We start from the raw sequence: 12,519 nt of genomic DNA, 5'->3' as shown, positions 1-12,519 counted from the left end.
GGGTGTCCCCGACTCCTGCCCTCCGAGCCCCGCCCCGCCTAACGCAGCCGCCGGGCCCTCCGCAGCCTCTTCCCACAGCAACAGCACCGGCCCGCCGGTTGCTCTCGAAACAGCCCCTTCAGCAACCCCTTTCACAAGCCCCAGTTGAGGGCCTGGGCCAGCTGATCTTATCTCCTTGTCTTCAGCGGGGGCCCCTCTCCTGCACAGGGTCAGGACGGACCGTCACCGTGCAGTTGCAGCACGCCCACCGAGTTCCTTGCTGCTGACCCGCCATGTGACCGGGGTAGACCGCACCGCTCCCCGGACCTCAGCTTCCAGGCCTGTGAGAGTGGGACAGTGACCCTCAGGAAGGAGAGAGATTGCAAAAGATGTGGAGTACTCCCCAAATGTGCTCGCCTCCCCTGCCCTCAGGATCCCAGATGTGCCCAGGAGATTGGAAGCTGGGGCAGGGCGTATGGAACCGAGGTCGCGCTCCTTCCAGGGTCCCCCCCGGAGAGGACTCAGACTGAGCTCTGCTCTCCCCCCGAGAGGACTCTCATTCTTCAGCAGTAGCGAGGTGTGCACGGGTTTTGCCGCAGCTGCGGGCTGCCATGGTCCCTGAGACGAGCTTGAGATAGAACCCGGGCTCTAGGCCCATCCCTGCCATGTTGGCCCTTCTCTGGGGGATTTTGGCGTGCTGACCGCTCCAGGTGGTGATGGAGGAAAGCAGAAAGGAAGGAGCCTCCAAGAAACCCTGCACAACCAGTCTATGGAAGGCGGGTTCCCGGGGCTGCAGGGCTGGACAGGCAGGCGGTGTCCAGGCAAGGGACCCTGCCCCTCTTCTGCAACCACCTTGACGCTCTTGTCTGCTCCCAGGCTTCTGCTGATGCTGCAGGAAGGCTCCCTCTGGGAGCCACAGCACTTAGCACCCAGGAGCTTGTTGAGAGCAGTACAGAGAGGTGAGAGAGACCTGGCCTGGGTCCAGATCCCAGCACCGTCATTCACCTGGCTCAGCTGCTCAGCTTCAGAGCCTGCCTCCTCACTGTCTAACAGAAGGCCTTTCTCTGTTTACCTTGCAGAGCTGTTATGGAATAAAGGTGAAACGCTACCAGGGCCAGGCATGCAGCAGGTGCTGGACGGTGTTTGTCTGACAAGCCTTGTCATTCTGCCCTATTGCTGCTTCCTTTGCTGAGCCTACTCCAGCAGTTACCATGAGGTGGAAGGGTGGGGGGCAGTGAGTGCAAGAGCTTTGCAGAGCATCCAGGCCCCGGTGCCTGGGAAGAAGAAGGGCAGGAAGAAAGGAAGGGAGACCTCCAAAGTCAGGGTTGTTCAGATCCTGGTCTCCGAGCACCCTCCCGTCAGAGTGGGCGTGCCGGCTGCCCAAGCCAGGCCACTGGAAACTGAGTGGAGTGACAGTGATGGAGGGAGAAGCCCTCCTGGGGGGGATCCGCCCCCTCTCCCGCTTTGACCTTCCCTGGGGGGCAGGCCTGGACATGCGTGGCCCTCGCCAGGTCTCACAGTGGTCAGCTGTGTCATCTGCTTTTTTTCTGGGGTCAGGGTCAACCACACAGAGACAACAGGAGAGGAGTGTGGGCAAGGGCCACAGGTCCCTCAGAAGCCCCCATGGGCTTTTCATAATGCCCACTGGGACCTCACTGGAGAGATTTTCCTCGGGGCTAAGTGTTGCCCAGTGGCGACCTGGAGTATCTGATATGGGAGCAGATTCGTTTTTGATACCTCCTCCTCTCCACCACAAAATTATTTTCAGTAACACTCATTAAATGAAAAAAAGCAATAATAATGGCTAGAAAGGAAATGTGTGGAAATTCTCACTTATTAAATTTGGACATAATCATCCCAGTAATGAAATAAAAATAAAATACTACAATATAAAAAGGAAAAGAGTAGTGGATTAATACTTTTTAATGACATGAATGTGTTTAAATAAAGGGAAAAAACTACCTACATATTGGTAGTTTTAATACTTAATGTATCATTACAGTTTCTGTTTTCTTGATGCGTTTTTTTAGTTTTAAAATAAAAAAATTTTAAAGAACAAATCTCAACGTTAACGATATTCAAATTCAGTAAAATAGTCACATAATAATTTAAATTTTCACTTTAAAAATATTATACTTCACAATTTGCACTCTGTTTCACTGTTTTAAATCTTAAACACAAATTCTCATTCCAAATGGTCACAAAGAGTGACAGAATGGAAGAAAGTCAAGTTCTGTCTCATTCTTCGCAATCACAGTAGTTAACACTGTTTATGTTAAGCCAGCCTTTTAAAAGCAAGAATATGTGATGCTACAGGGGATGAGGGGCACAAAGCATAGCAAGAGCCAGCTCGGATGATTCTGAACCCTTAGAACTTACCCTCGAAGCCAATGCAGGTAACTGAGGGAGCCACCGTATAACTGGGAATTCTGCAAATTGACTTCCACGTGGAACACAGTACATAATAAAGGATAAGCAATAGGGCTTCCCTGGTGGCGCAGTGGTTGGGAGTCCGCCTGCCGATGCAGAGGACGCAGGTTCGTGCCCTGGTCTGGGAAGATCCCACATGCCGTGGAACGGCTGGGCCCGTGAGCCATGGCCGCTCCGCAACGGGAGAGGCCACAACAGTGAGAGGCTCACGTACAGCAGAAAAAAAAAAAAAAGGATAAGCAATAAAAATGCATTCATTTGAAGCTTACACATAGAATTGTTAAAGCAACGGGTAATTGCAGCAATTGTTTAGAATCTAGACCAACGAAAGATGTCTTTGGGGAGAAGCGTTTCATCATTGACATTGTTCAGAATTGCTGACACGTGACGAGCACAGGAAGCAGTCCAACACTTCATCCATGCTCTTGGTACTTTTAAATTCCCTACAGACGATGCCCCCCATCTCCTGCTCGTCCTCTGCCCTGGCCTTGGTACTGGCATTTTGCCCCTTCCTCTTGCCCTCACTAAATGACAAGTCAGAAAGCTTTCAAATCCTTCCACACACATCCCAAGTTTGGGTCCCTGGGGAGGGGGTCGAGGGGGAGCACCGGGCTCTGAGTGCCTGGGGGTGGGGGAGGGGCTGCTCATGAGCTGAACCGGGGATGAGCCCGGGCCCTTCCAGGATCCTAGTGTGCACAGCCATGGTCCGCAGGGCCTATGCACAATGTCCCTTCAGCAGCAGCCCAGGGACCCCCCAATCCTTCCACTCTCCCAGGCCCCATAGGACCTCTCCAGCCTCCACTCACCCCTCCCCACTGCCCACCACACTCCAGCCTTGACTTCCCAGAATCTTTCTGAATGCACCATGTTCTCCCTCGCCTCTGGGTCCTCCTACACTTTCCCTTTGCCTGACTCACCTCTACTCATCTTCACAGCCCAGCTGAGACACCACTTCGTCCAGGAAGCCTTCCCTCATCCCTTTCCCGTTTACCCCTCAACATGGTCTGTGTTCTGTTTGCAGAGCAACCTATGCTGATGCTCTGTCATGCACAAAATGGGCTGTACTGAAGGCATGCTGTCACCATGTCCCCCTCCCGGACTGACCACGGGGACCCCAGACCCGATCTTGTTTGCACCTGTGGACCCAACACACGGGGCCTGGCCAGTGCTCAGAAATGTTTGTGGAGCATGAGTGAACCGTGTCATGTCCTGATTTAGCTCCATGAGTCCACGCGCCCTCTTTCACCCCGCAAAGGAGGACATGTCCCTTCCCCCACCAGATGCGATTTCCTCTTCCTTTCCCAGATGAGAGTTTGGAGCTCCCAGGGTTCTGACACCGATAGGCCAGGTAGGTGCAGTGGGGCAGGGGGTTGAGTGCCACCATGGTGGAGACATGGAGCCTTCGGGTGGGCACTAGGTGGGCCCCATGACTATTCCCGGTGCAAGGCCAAGAGGCCAGGAGCTGGAGCTGCAGGCGGTTGAAGTGGGAGCTGCAGGAAGGGTGTGAGAACGGGCAGCCCACTGAGCATGGAGGCCAGGGTGGGCTGCCCCCCTGGGTTGGGTGTCTGAGAAGCTCAGCTCCCTGCAAGGCCTGCGTGAGCTCCTGCCTCTATAGGCGGAGTCTAGAACCCGCTGCTGGGGATGAACCAGGCTCCTTACAGGCCGGGGGCCTGGCTGGACCTCAGCGGCTGGGGAGCTGTGGGAGAGCTCTTCCTCTGAAAGAGAAATGGGCAAAATAAGAGTCCAAGATGGGGCCCCACAGGAGGAAAAGCTTTGTAGTGAGACCCATCAAAAAGACCACTTGGAAAAAAAAAAAAAGACCATTTGGGGTGACAGGAGATGAGGCTACTAGGAATAAGGGGGCCATAAGAAGGGTTGGGAACACCTGGGGACTGGGGCCCTGACCAGCCAGCTCCTCAACTGTGTTCCACCAGCTCCCTCCCTGGCGACCATGGGAGTATGAGGCCCTGGGGGACTTGGCACACTGGTCCCAGCATGCCGTCCCCTCTGGGACTCATCTTGGCCCTCCAAGCAGCATCTCCTAAGGAGCCAGACTGGTGAGCCACCCCCTTTCTCCAGAGCTCCGTCTCCTCTCTCTGTTCCTCTGCCCTCTAACCCCGCTGGCTTCGACTCCTGAGACAGGCCTCCCGCCACGTGCGATGGGTCTCAACCACAAAGGCCCCTCTCCTTTGTGCCTGGTGCCTCCTGCTGACCCTCCAGGCCCCATCCACACGGAGCTTCTACTGTCCCGGCCCCATTGGCCATGACTCGGGTGGCCAGGTCTTCCTGTTCCTTACTCTTGCAGCTGCGTTCCTAGAGCTTAGCAGAGCTGTGATTATACATGTATTTCTGTGCTTGAATTTTATTAAGCCCCAGCTCCCTGCAGGTCTGTGAGAGCCACACAGAGAAGATACGTACCTGCTCTGTTGCTCACTGTAGCCTCAGCCTCTAACCCACCGCCTGGCAGGGCTTTAATACATATGTGTGGAATGGACACATCAACGGCCTCACCTGTCACAGCTCTCGGGTCAGGGGGCGGATTTGTGCCTGTACATCTATTAGGACCTGTGCCTCTGGTCAGGGGTGTTGCTGTCCCTGGGCCAGGCAAGCCCTGGGTCAGTGGATACTGTTGCAGGCCTGGCCCTACCAGGCTGACGCCCAGACCCTGGACCACGAGGGAGCCTTCCAACCCTGGCATCTTTCGGCTGTCAATACCAAAGAAACTTCCTTCCTGCCCTCCTCTGGCCATCTTGAAACCTCAAGATTCTGCAACTGCTTTCACAAGAACCGTCTGCCAGCCACGGTGGAGCTGCTGGCCACAGGCCTGATTGGATCTCTTTATCTGCTCAGCTCCAACGGCCCCCGTGGGGACAGCTGCAGTGGAGTGGGGCCCAGGGCCTGCTCCTGTTCCCGGGGGTGCCTGGGAATGGGGCGCTTGGCTCTGTTCTCATAACAAGAACACTGAGGTCTGCAGGGAGACTAAGGGGCTTGGCTCAAACGACAGCGGCTACACCCCGGGCCAGAGGCCGGGGCAGGCCAAGGGTGTGTGAACGTGTAGTCCTGTGTGTATGGGTATGCACCGGAGCTGAGGGCTCCCAGAGGGAGGCAGCTCAGAGTGTTCTGTTTCTTGGGAAGCCAGGAAAAACACCATGGGGCTTTGGCCAGCTGGCCTGGGAGCCCAGTGCCACCCCGGCTGCTTGACCTCTCTGACCAGCTGGTAAAATCAGCGAAGGGCAGGGATGTTCAGGAGGCAGGGGTGGTCCCTGGTGAGCACTTGAGATGTGCAGGTCCAGGCTGGGGGTGGGGGCAGCTGAGGGCCATCCCTTCCCCTCCCGCCTGCCTTGGCCTTACCTGAGAGCTGTACCTCACCTCCTCCATCAGACTGGGGACTCCCAGGGGCAGGCGCGGGGCTAGGGGAGGAGGACCGTGGGCTTGCACAACCGGCAGACCGTGTTTTGCCTGAGCGACGTCATGAGTGAGAGGACTCAGTGGGACATATGAGCCGCCGGGCACTGCTGCTTGTAAGGTAACAGGCCGGGAGGTGCGGGTTCCAGCAGGGGCGGGGGGCACCGCGGCTGGCTCGGGGTGGTCCATAGCCCTTGCTGCTCGCCAGCCTGTGCTCTGTGCTTTACTGCACTCATCTGAGTGCTCACAACACCCCTACGAGGCAGCTGCTACCGCCCGGGACCTCAGTTTTATTGTTGGGGTACAGAGGAAAGAAGGTGTCACCATCTTGGAGCCAGGAAGGGATCTCAGCCTGGGTCTGACTCTACAAGCTGCTTCCTTCTCCCCCAGGCTCCCAAGGGCATGGGTGTGACCTGATGAGAGAAGCCTCCACACACAGGCTGGAAGGGGCCTCAGGCCTGAGAAGGTTGCCCCACGGGTGGGACTGGAGGAGGGCCTGACAGGCCGCCCTGGCTGCTCCGATTGTCTCTCCTCAGCTCCCCACCTCTAGGGTGGCCGCTGCAGCACGGGGATGGGAGCCAGTCTGGAGCAAGGGGGGTGGGCGGGGTCCCAGAGCCTGAGAGGGACTGCTGCGCAGTTTCTCCACCAGAAAGAGCCCACACGCATCCATTTTTGCCTCCTGGCATCTCAGTGCATCCAGAAGGAATGAATGCCTGAAAGCGGTAGGAATTTAGACCCCCTGTTGAATGCAACAGTCTCTTGCGTGGGGCGCTTACAATTTAGAAGGTTCAGAAATGCAAACAATGACTTGAACGATCGTGCGGGTTTTATCCCCGTCCCGCCAGCCACAGCCTCTTCAGCTTCTCACTGGTGAGGTGATGCGTCTGCGGGTCTGTGGTCCCAGCCCCTTGGCAGCCCTGGAGGTGGCTGGAGCCAGCGTCCAGTGTCAAGGACAGAAAGTCCACTAGCCAGAGCCCTTTGTGCTAAGTGAGGGTTCCTCTCTCTCGCCCCTCTTGCTGTCCTACGCCCCCAATACAGTCTTCTGAGATGCTCACGGGAGGGAATAAGGCTCTGCCCTGCTCCTCCCACCTCGTCCCTGGAAGGCACGTCGTCCCACGAATGCACCATGACCGGATGCCAGAGTGGGCTGTCCTCCGTCTGCCACTTGTGCTGGGCTCTGGGGCAAGGGCAGGTCTTGGCTCTCTTTGTGTCTATCTAGGCAGTGATAATGGTTCTGAATGGAATCAGGCCTCACATCCAGAATGGGTACAGGATTATCCCAGAAGAGACGGAGTCAGGTGCTCCCCCGATACTTCTCCCAGTTACTAAAGGCTTATTGGGTTGGTGGATACTGTCTTCAAGGACTAATGCGGGGTTTTACAATGTTGTTTGTTTGGTTATGCTTTCAACAAAAATTTATGGACAGCCTTTACAATCCAGGGCCTGCCCTGGGTGCTAGGGCTACGGTGGTGAACGAAAACAGGCATCTAACAGAGGCGAGGCATGAAACAAACGCGCCCCTGTAGGTCTGAAGGAGGAAAAACCTCTACATAAATCCATATAAATGTAGAAGCGTACTCCTGCCCTCCACTGTTAGGAGACTTGCCCAAGGTAACAGCTGATCAGTGCGAGAACTTGAAGTTGAATCCAAGTCGACTTCTTAACCCACTCCACCAGGTTTGACCTCTGTAACCATTCTCTGCCTAGCAGCCAACACGACCTCTTTAAATTATAAGTTATATCATGTCACTACTTCCTTCTACACCCAAACCCTCCAAAGACTTTCATTGCAGTTAGAATAAAATTCAAACGCTTTCATGATCTGGTTCCTATCATCATCGGTGGTAATTTAAAGGTATGCCCACAAATTCTTTGAGTCTCCTCATCTAAAAGATGGAGTCTAATTCCCCTCCCTTGAATGCTCACTTCTGTCTAATAGAATGTGGTAGAAGTGATGCTATGGGACTTCTGAGGCTAGATGTAGAAAGAATTCAGCTCCCACCTCCTTCTCTCTCTTAGGACACTTGTCCTTGGAAACTACCATGTTGTGAGGAACCCCAGGCCACATGGAGAAACTAGTCAATAGCCTCACCTAGGCATCCAGTTGACACCAACATCAACAGCCAGACGTAAGTGAGTGAAAGTGCAAACGATTCCATCCCTGGCCTTTGAGTCTTCCAGCTGAGGCTCCAGACATCCGGAAGCAGGGATGAGCTGTCTCCCCCATGCCCTGCCGGAATTCCTGGCCCACAGAACCTGTGACAGATAATACATGATCGCTTTGTTTTAAGCTGTTAGGTCTGAGGCTGACTTGTTAGGCAGTAGTAGGTAACTAACATAACACCTCAGACCTCACCTCCTACCAAGATCATTTTTGTTCGTAACACTCCAGTTACACTGTCCCCTTTTCTTTTTCCTCTGGGCAAAAAGTTCATTCTAACCTCCAGGACCTCTGCACGTGCTGTCTCTTCTTTCTGGAATGCTTGCCCGTCACCTGGATCTTTGTCTGACTGTCTCCTTCTCATTGCCCAGGTCTTTGCTGAATTAGCCCCTCCTCAGAGATTGCGTCACCAGCCACATTTTACAATGCTGCCCATCCTATCAGTCACACTACCCCCTGCATTTCCTTCATAGCTTTTATTCTATGAAATTATCTTATTTATTTATTTGTCCATTTGTTCCTTGTGTATCTCCTCACACTTCTTCCTTCCTCTTTCCAGCCCCTCCCGTCTGGCATTGAGGTGGGGAGGATGAGAAGCGGAGACAATATGTCCTTTCCCCATGAGAGTTCCCAGTGCAAAGCAGCACGCCTCCTGGCCATCGTGGCTTCTCTGTCTGTTCGCACTGCGGGGTTAGCCCAAGGCCCATGGCCCCGTGTCCAGGTTCTTGGGAGAGCTATACAGGGACTCCTGGGGCACATTCTCTGTCATGGAAGACAGGCTGCAGCTTACCCTCCTCCCTCCCCCAAGCCTTCACCTCAGCGGCCACCCCACAGCCTGGCTGCTTTATTGACACCTGTGCAGAATCTAAGGGAGCACGTGATCCCCTCTTTCAACCGCTCACACTCCTCCCTCATAAGGCCTCTGCTCTTCCCTCTCTAATTCTAATTCTCCCACTTTCTCAGAATCCTGTCTGTCTGTCTGTCTCTGTCTCTCACACACACACACGTACCAGGTTTATGAAGAGTAGGGAGCAACCCACCCGGCAGGGAGGAGTATTTTAGTACTGACATTATTTAGTGAGCATAGCAATTATAAAAGCACCTCCTGTTGTTTTAAAACTCAACAGAGAAAAAGAAAACCCTTATGGCCTGTACAGGCACCCTCTGCCCTGTCCTTGGTATGTCCCTGTGTCAATGCAGTGTAGGAGACACGGCCATAGGTGGAGATCCAGGCAGGCATCATTGCCCTTGGGTACCCCAGCTGCCTCTTCTCCTGCTTTTAGCTCTCCCTCTATCCCAGCTCCCTCAGAAACAGCTGATGGCTCCTCCTGGGTCAGCCACTGCCACAGCCACCTGCGTCCTCTCAGAATGCCCTGCTTCCTCAGGCTCCTGTCCTTTCTTTCTTTGGTTCAGACAAAACAAATTCAGGAACTTTTCCAAGAACCTAGGGGTAAAAAGAATAAAGTAGGACAGAAGGAGTAAATTGTAGACACAATAAATACTTAATGAATGAATAAAAACACGAATGTCTAGACATAACTAGTGACAAGTTTCCTGGATAGTGCCAATTAAGAGGTGTGTTACTTGTTCCTTTCATGCCAGACATGTTTGGGGGGAGTCTGTCCACCCACACGCTCCTTCTCTGGGGACAACCCTCACCCACAATCCCTGCTGAAGGGGTGGGCTTGGATGGCCACACTTATGTCACACGACCTGCACATCCCTCAGCCACATGGGATATGTGGTCCAACCTCAGCCAATCAGATTATTCTCAGAGAACTTTGGAATTTGAATCCAGAGACACTGACCTAGCTGACTGCTGAAGGAGCATGAAAAGGTCAGGTTTTGGGGCAGAGGCTCCCATGTGAGCCATGTACAAGGCGACTGCATAGGCAGGGACTGATGAATGGAGGGGGGGAGAAGGAGGGACCAGCTGCTGTGTCAGACCTGACAGTTGCTTATTCCCGTAATACCCAACTTCACTTTATTTCAAGAAGAGCTTTATATCCTTAAAATAAACACCCTCTTTTTATTTAAACTTGTTGGGTTTGCAGCCCCTCGCAAATCTAACCGTAGCCTATTTCTTCTCTTCAACTCTGCTTAACCCCAAAGCCCCAGTGTGATAGTGGAGGAGAGAAATGATGGGTGTGTGGCATGGAGGTCCAGGCAAAGAGCAAGCAGGGCACACCAGTGAATTGGGGGGGAAATTCCCAGATGGATGTAAGGAAGACTAAACTGGCAGAAATCAATGTCGGGAGGAAGGGGAATGGGGGTATATATAGAGACAGATAATCAACAAACCATTATAGAGCACTTTCTATGGATAAGTAATGCATTAAGCCCCAAATGAATGCTGGAATATTTACAAATATGAATAAATGAATGAGGAAATGAGTGGATATTCCCATTCCTGTTTGCAAGAATTGTTGAGTCTGAAAATGGGGGGCGGATAGCAGTAAGTAGTCAGAGTCTTGCAGACATGGCCCTGAATTTTTTTTTTAACGTCTTTATTGGAGTATAATTGCTTTACAATGGTGTGTTAGTTTCTGCTTTATAACAAAGTGAATCAGCTCTACATACACATATATCCCCATATCTCTTCCCTCTTACGTCTCCCTCCCTGCCACCCTCCCTATCCCATCCCTCTAGGTGGTCACAAAGCACCGAGCTAATCTCCCTGTGCTATGCAGCTGCTTCCCACTAGCTATTTTACATTTGGTAGTGTATATATGTCCATGACACTCTCTCACTTTGTCTCAGCTTACCCTTCCCCCTCCCTGTGTCCTCAAGTCCATTCTCTAGTAGGTCTGTGTCTTTATTCCCGTCTTCCCCTAGGTTCTTCATGACCATTTTTTTTTTTTAGATTCCATATATATGTGTTAGCATACAGTATTTGTTTTTCTCTTTCTGACTTACTTCACTCTGTATGACAGACTCTAGGTCCATCTACCTCACTACAAATAACTCAGTTTCGTTTATTTTCATGGCTGAGTAATATTCCATTGTATATATGTGTCACATCTTCTTCATCCATTCATCTGTCGATGGACACTTAGGTTGCTTCCATGTCCTGGCTATTGTAAATAGAGCTGCAATGAACATTGTGGTACATGACTCTTTTAGATTTATGGTTTTCTCAGGGTATATGCCCCATAGAGGGATTGCTGGGTCGTATGGTAGTTCTATTTTTAGTTTTATAAGGAACCTCCATACTGTTCTCCATAGTGGCTGTATCAATTTACATTTCCACCAACAGTGCAAGAGGGTTCCCTTTTCTCCACACCCTCTCCAGCATTTATTGTTTCTAGATTTTTTGATGATGGCCATTCTGACTGGTGTGAGATGTTATCTCATTGTAGTTTTGACTTGCATTTCTCTAATGATTAATGATGTTGAGCATTCTTTCATGTGTTTGTTGGCAATCTGTATGTCTTCTTTGGAGAAATGTCTATTTAGGTCTTCTGCCTATTTTTGGATTGGGTTGTTTGTGTTTTTGATATTGACTTGCACGAGTTGGTTGTATGTTTTGGAGATTAATCCTTTGTCCGTTGCTTCATTTTCAAATATTTTCTTCCATTCTGAGGGTTGTCTTTTTGTCTTTTTTATGGTTTCCTTTGTTGTGCAAAAGCTTTTAAGTTTCATTAGGTCCCATTTGTTTATTTTTGTTTTTATTTCCATTTCTCTAGGAGGTGGGTCAAAAAGGATCTTGCTGAGATTTATGTCATAGAGTGTTCTGCCTATGTTTTCCTCTAAGAGTTTGATGGTGTCTGGCCTTACATATAGGTCTTTAATCCATTTTGAGTTTATTTTTGTGTATGGTGTTAGGGAGTGTTTTAATTTCATTCTTTTACATGTAGCTGGCCAGTTTTCCAAGCACCACTTATTGAAGAGGTTGTCTTTCCTCCACTGTATATTTTTGCCTCCTTTATCAAAGATAAGGTGACCATATTGCGTGGGTTTATCTCTGGGCTTTCTATCCTGTTCCACTGATCTATACTTCTGTTTTTGTGCCAGTACCATACTGTCTTGATTACTGTAGCTTTGTAGTATAGCCTGAAGTCAGGGAGCCTGATTCCTCCAGCTCCGTTTTTCTTTCTCAAGATTGCTTTGGCTATTCGGGTCTTTTGTGTTTCCACACAAATTGTGAAATTTTTTGTTCTAGTTTTGTGAAAAATGCCATTGGTAGTTTGATAGGGGTTGCACTGAATCTGTAGATTGCTTTGGGTAGTATAGTCATTTTCACAATGTTTGGTCTTCAAATCCAAGAACATGGTATATCTCTCCATCTATTTGTATCATCTTTGATTTCTTTCATCAGTGTCTTATAATTTTCTGCATATAGGTCTTTTGTCTCCTTTGGTAGGTTTATTCCTAGATATTTTATTTTTTTTGTTGCAGTGGTAAATGGGAGTGTTTTCTTAATTTCACTTTCCGATTTTTCATCATTAGTGTATAGGAATGCCAGAGATTTCTGTGCATTAATTTTGTATCCTGCTACTTTACCAAATTCATTGATTAGCTCTAGTAGTTTTCTAGTAGCATCT

The 12,519-nt window shown here is 50.8% G+C and overlaps 1 long non-coding RNA gene across 1 annotated transcript; it reads left to right on the top strand.

Annotated features, from left to right (window-relative positions):
- Nucleotides 1-532: 532 nt before the first annotated feature.
- LOC113609641 (uncharacterized) lies at nucleotides 533-1,076 on the top strand. Its single transcript, XR_003428747.1, has 3 exons — nucleotides 533-556; nucleotides 856-938; nucleotides 1,059-1,076. It is a non-coding gene; the product is annotated as an uncharacterized LOC113609641 (long non-coding RNA).
- Nucleotides 1,077-12,519: the final 11,443 nt, after the last annotated feature.

This window comes from Aethalodelphis obliquidens, unplaced genomic scaffold, assembly GCF_003676395.1.
Source record: "Aethalodelphis obliquidens isolate GAN/ISIS:26980383/991018 unplaced genomic scaffold, ASM367639v1 scaffold58, whole genome shotgun sequence".
Lineage (NCBI taxonomy): Eukaryota > Metazoa > Chordata > Mammalia > Artiodactyla > Delphinidae > Aethalodelphis > Aethalodelphis obliquidens.
The sequence above is the reverse complement of the archived record's forward strand: the minus strand, read 5'-3'. Positions and strand labels throughout refer to the sequence as shown.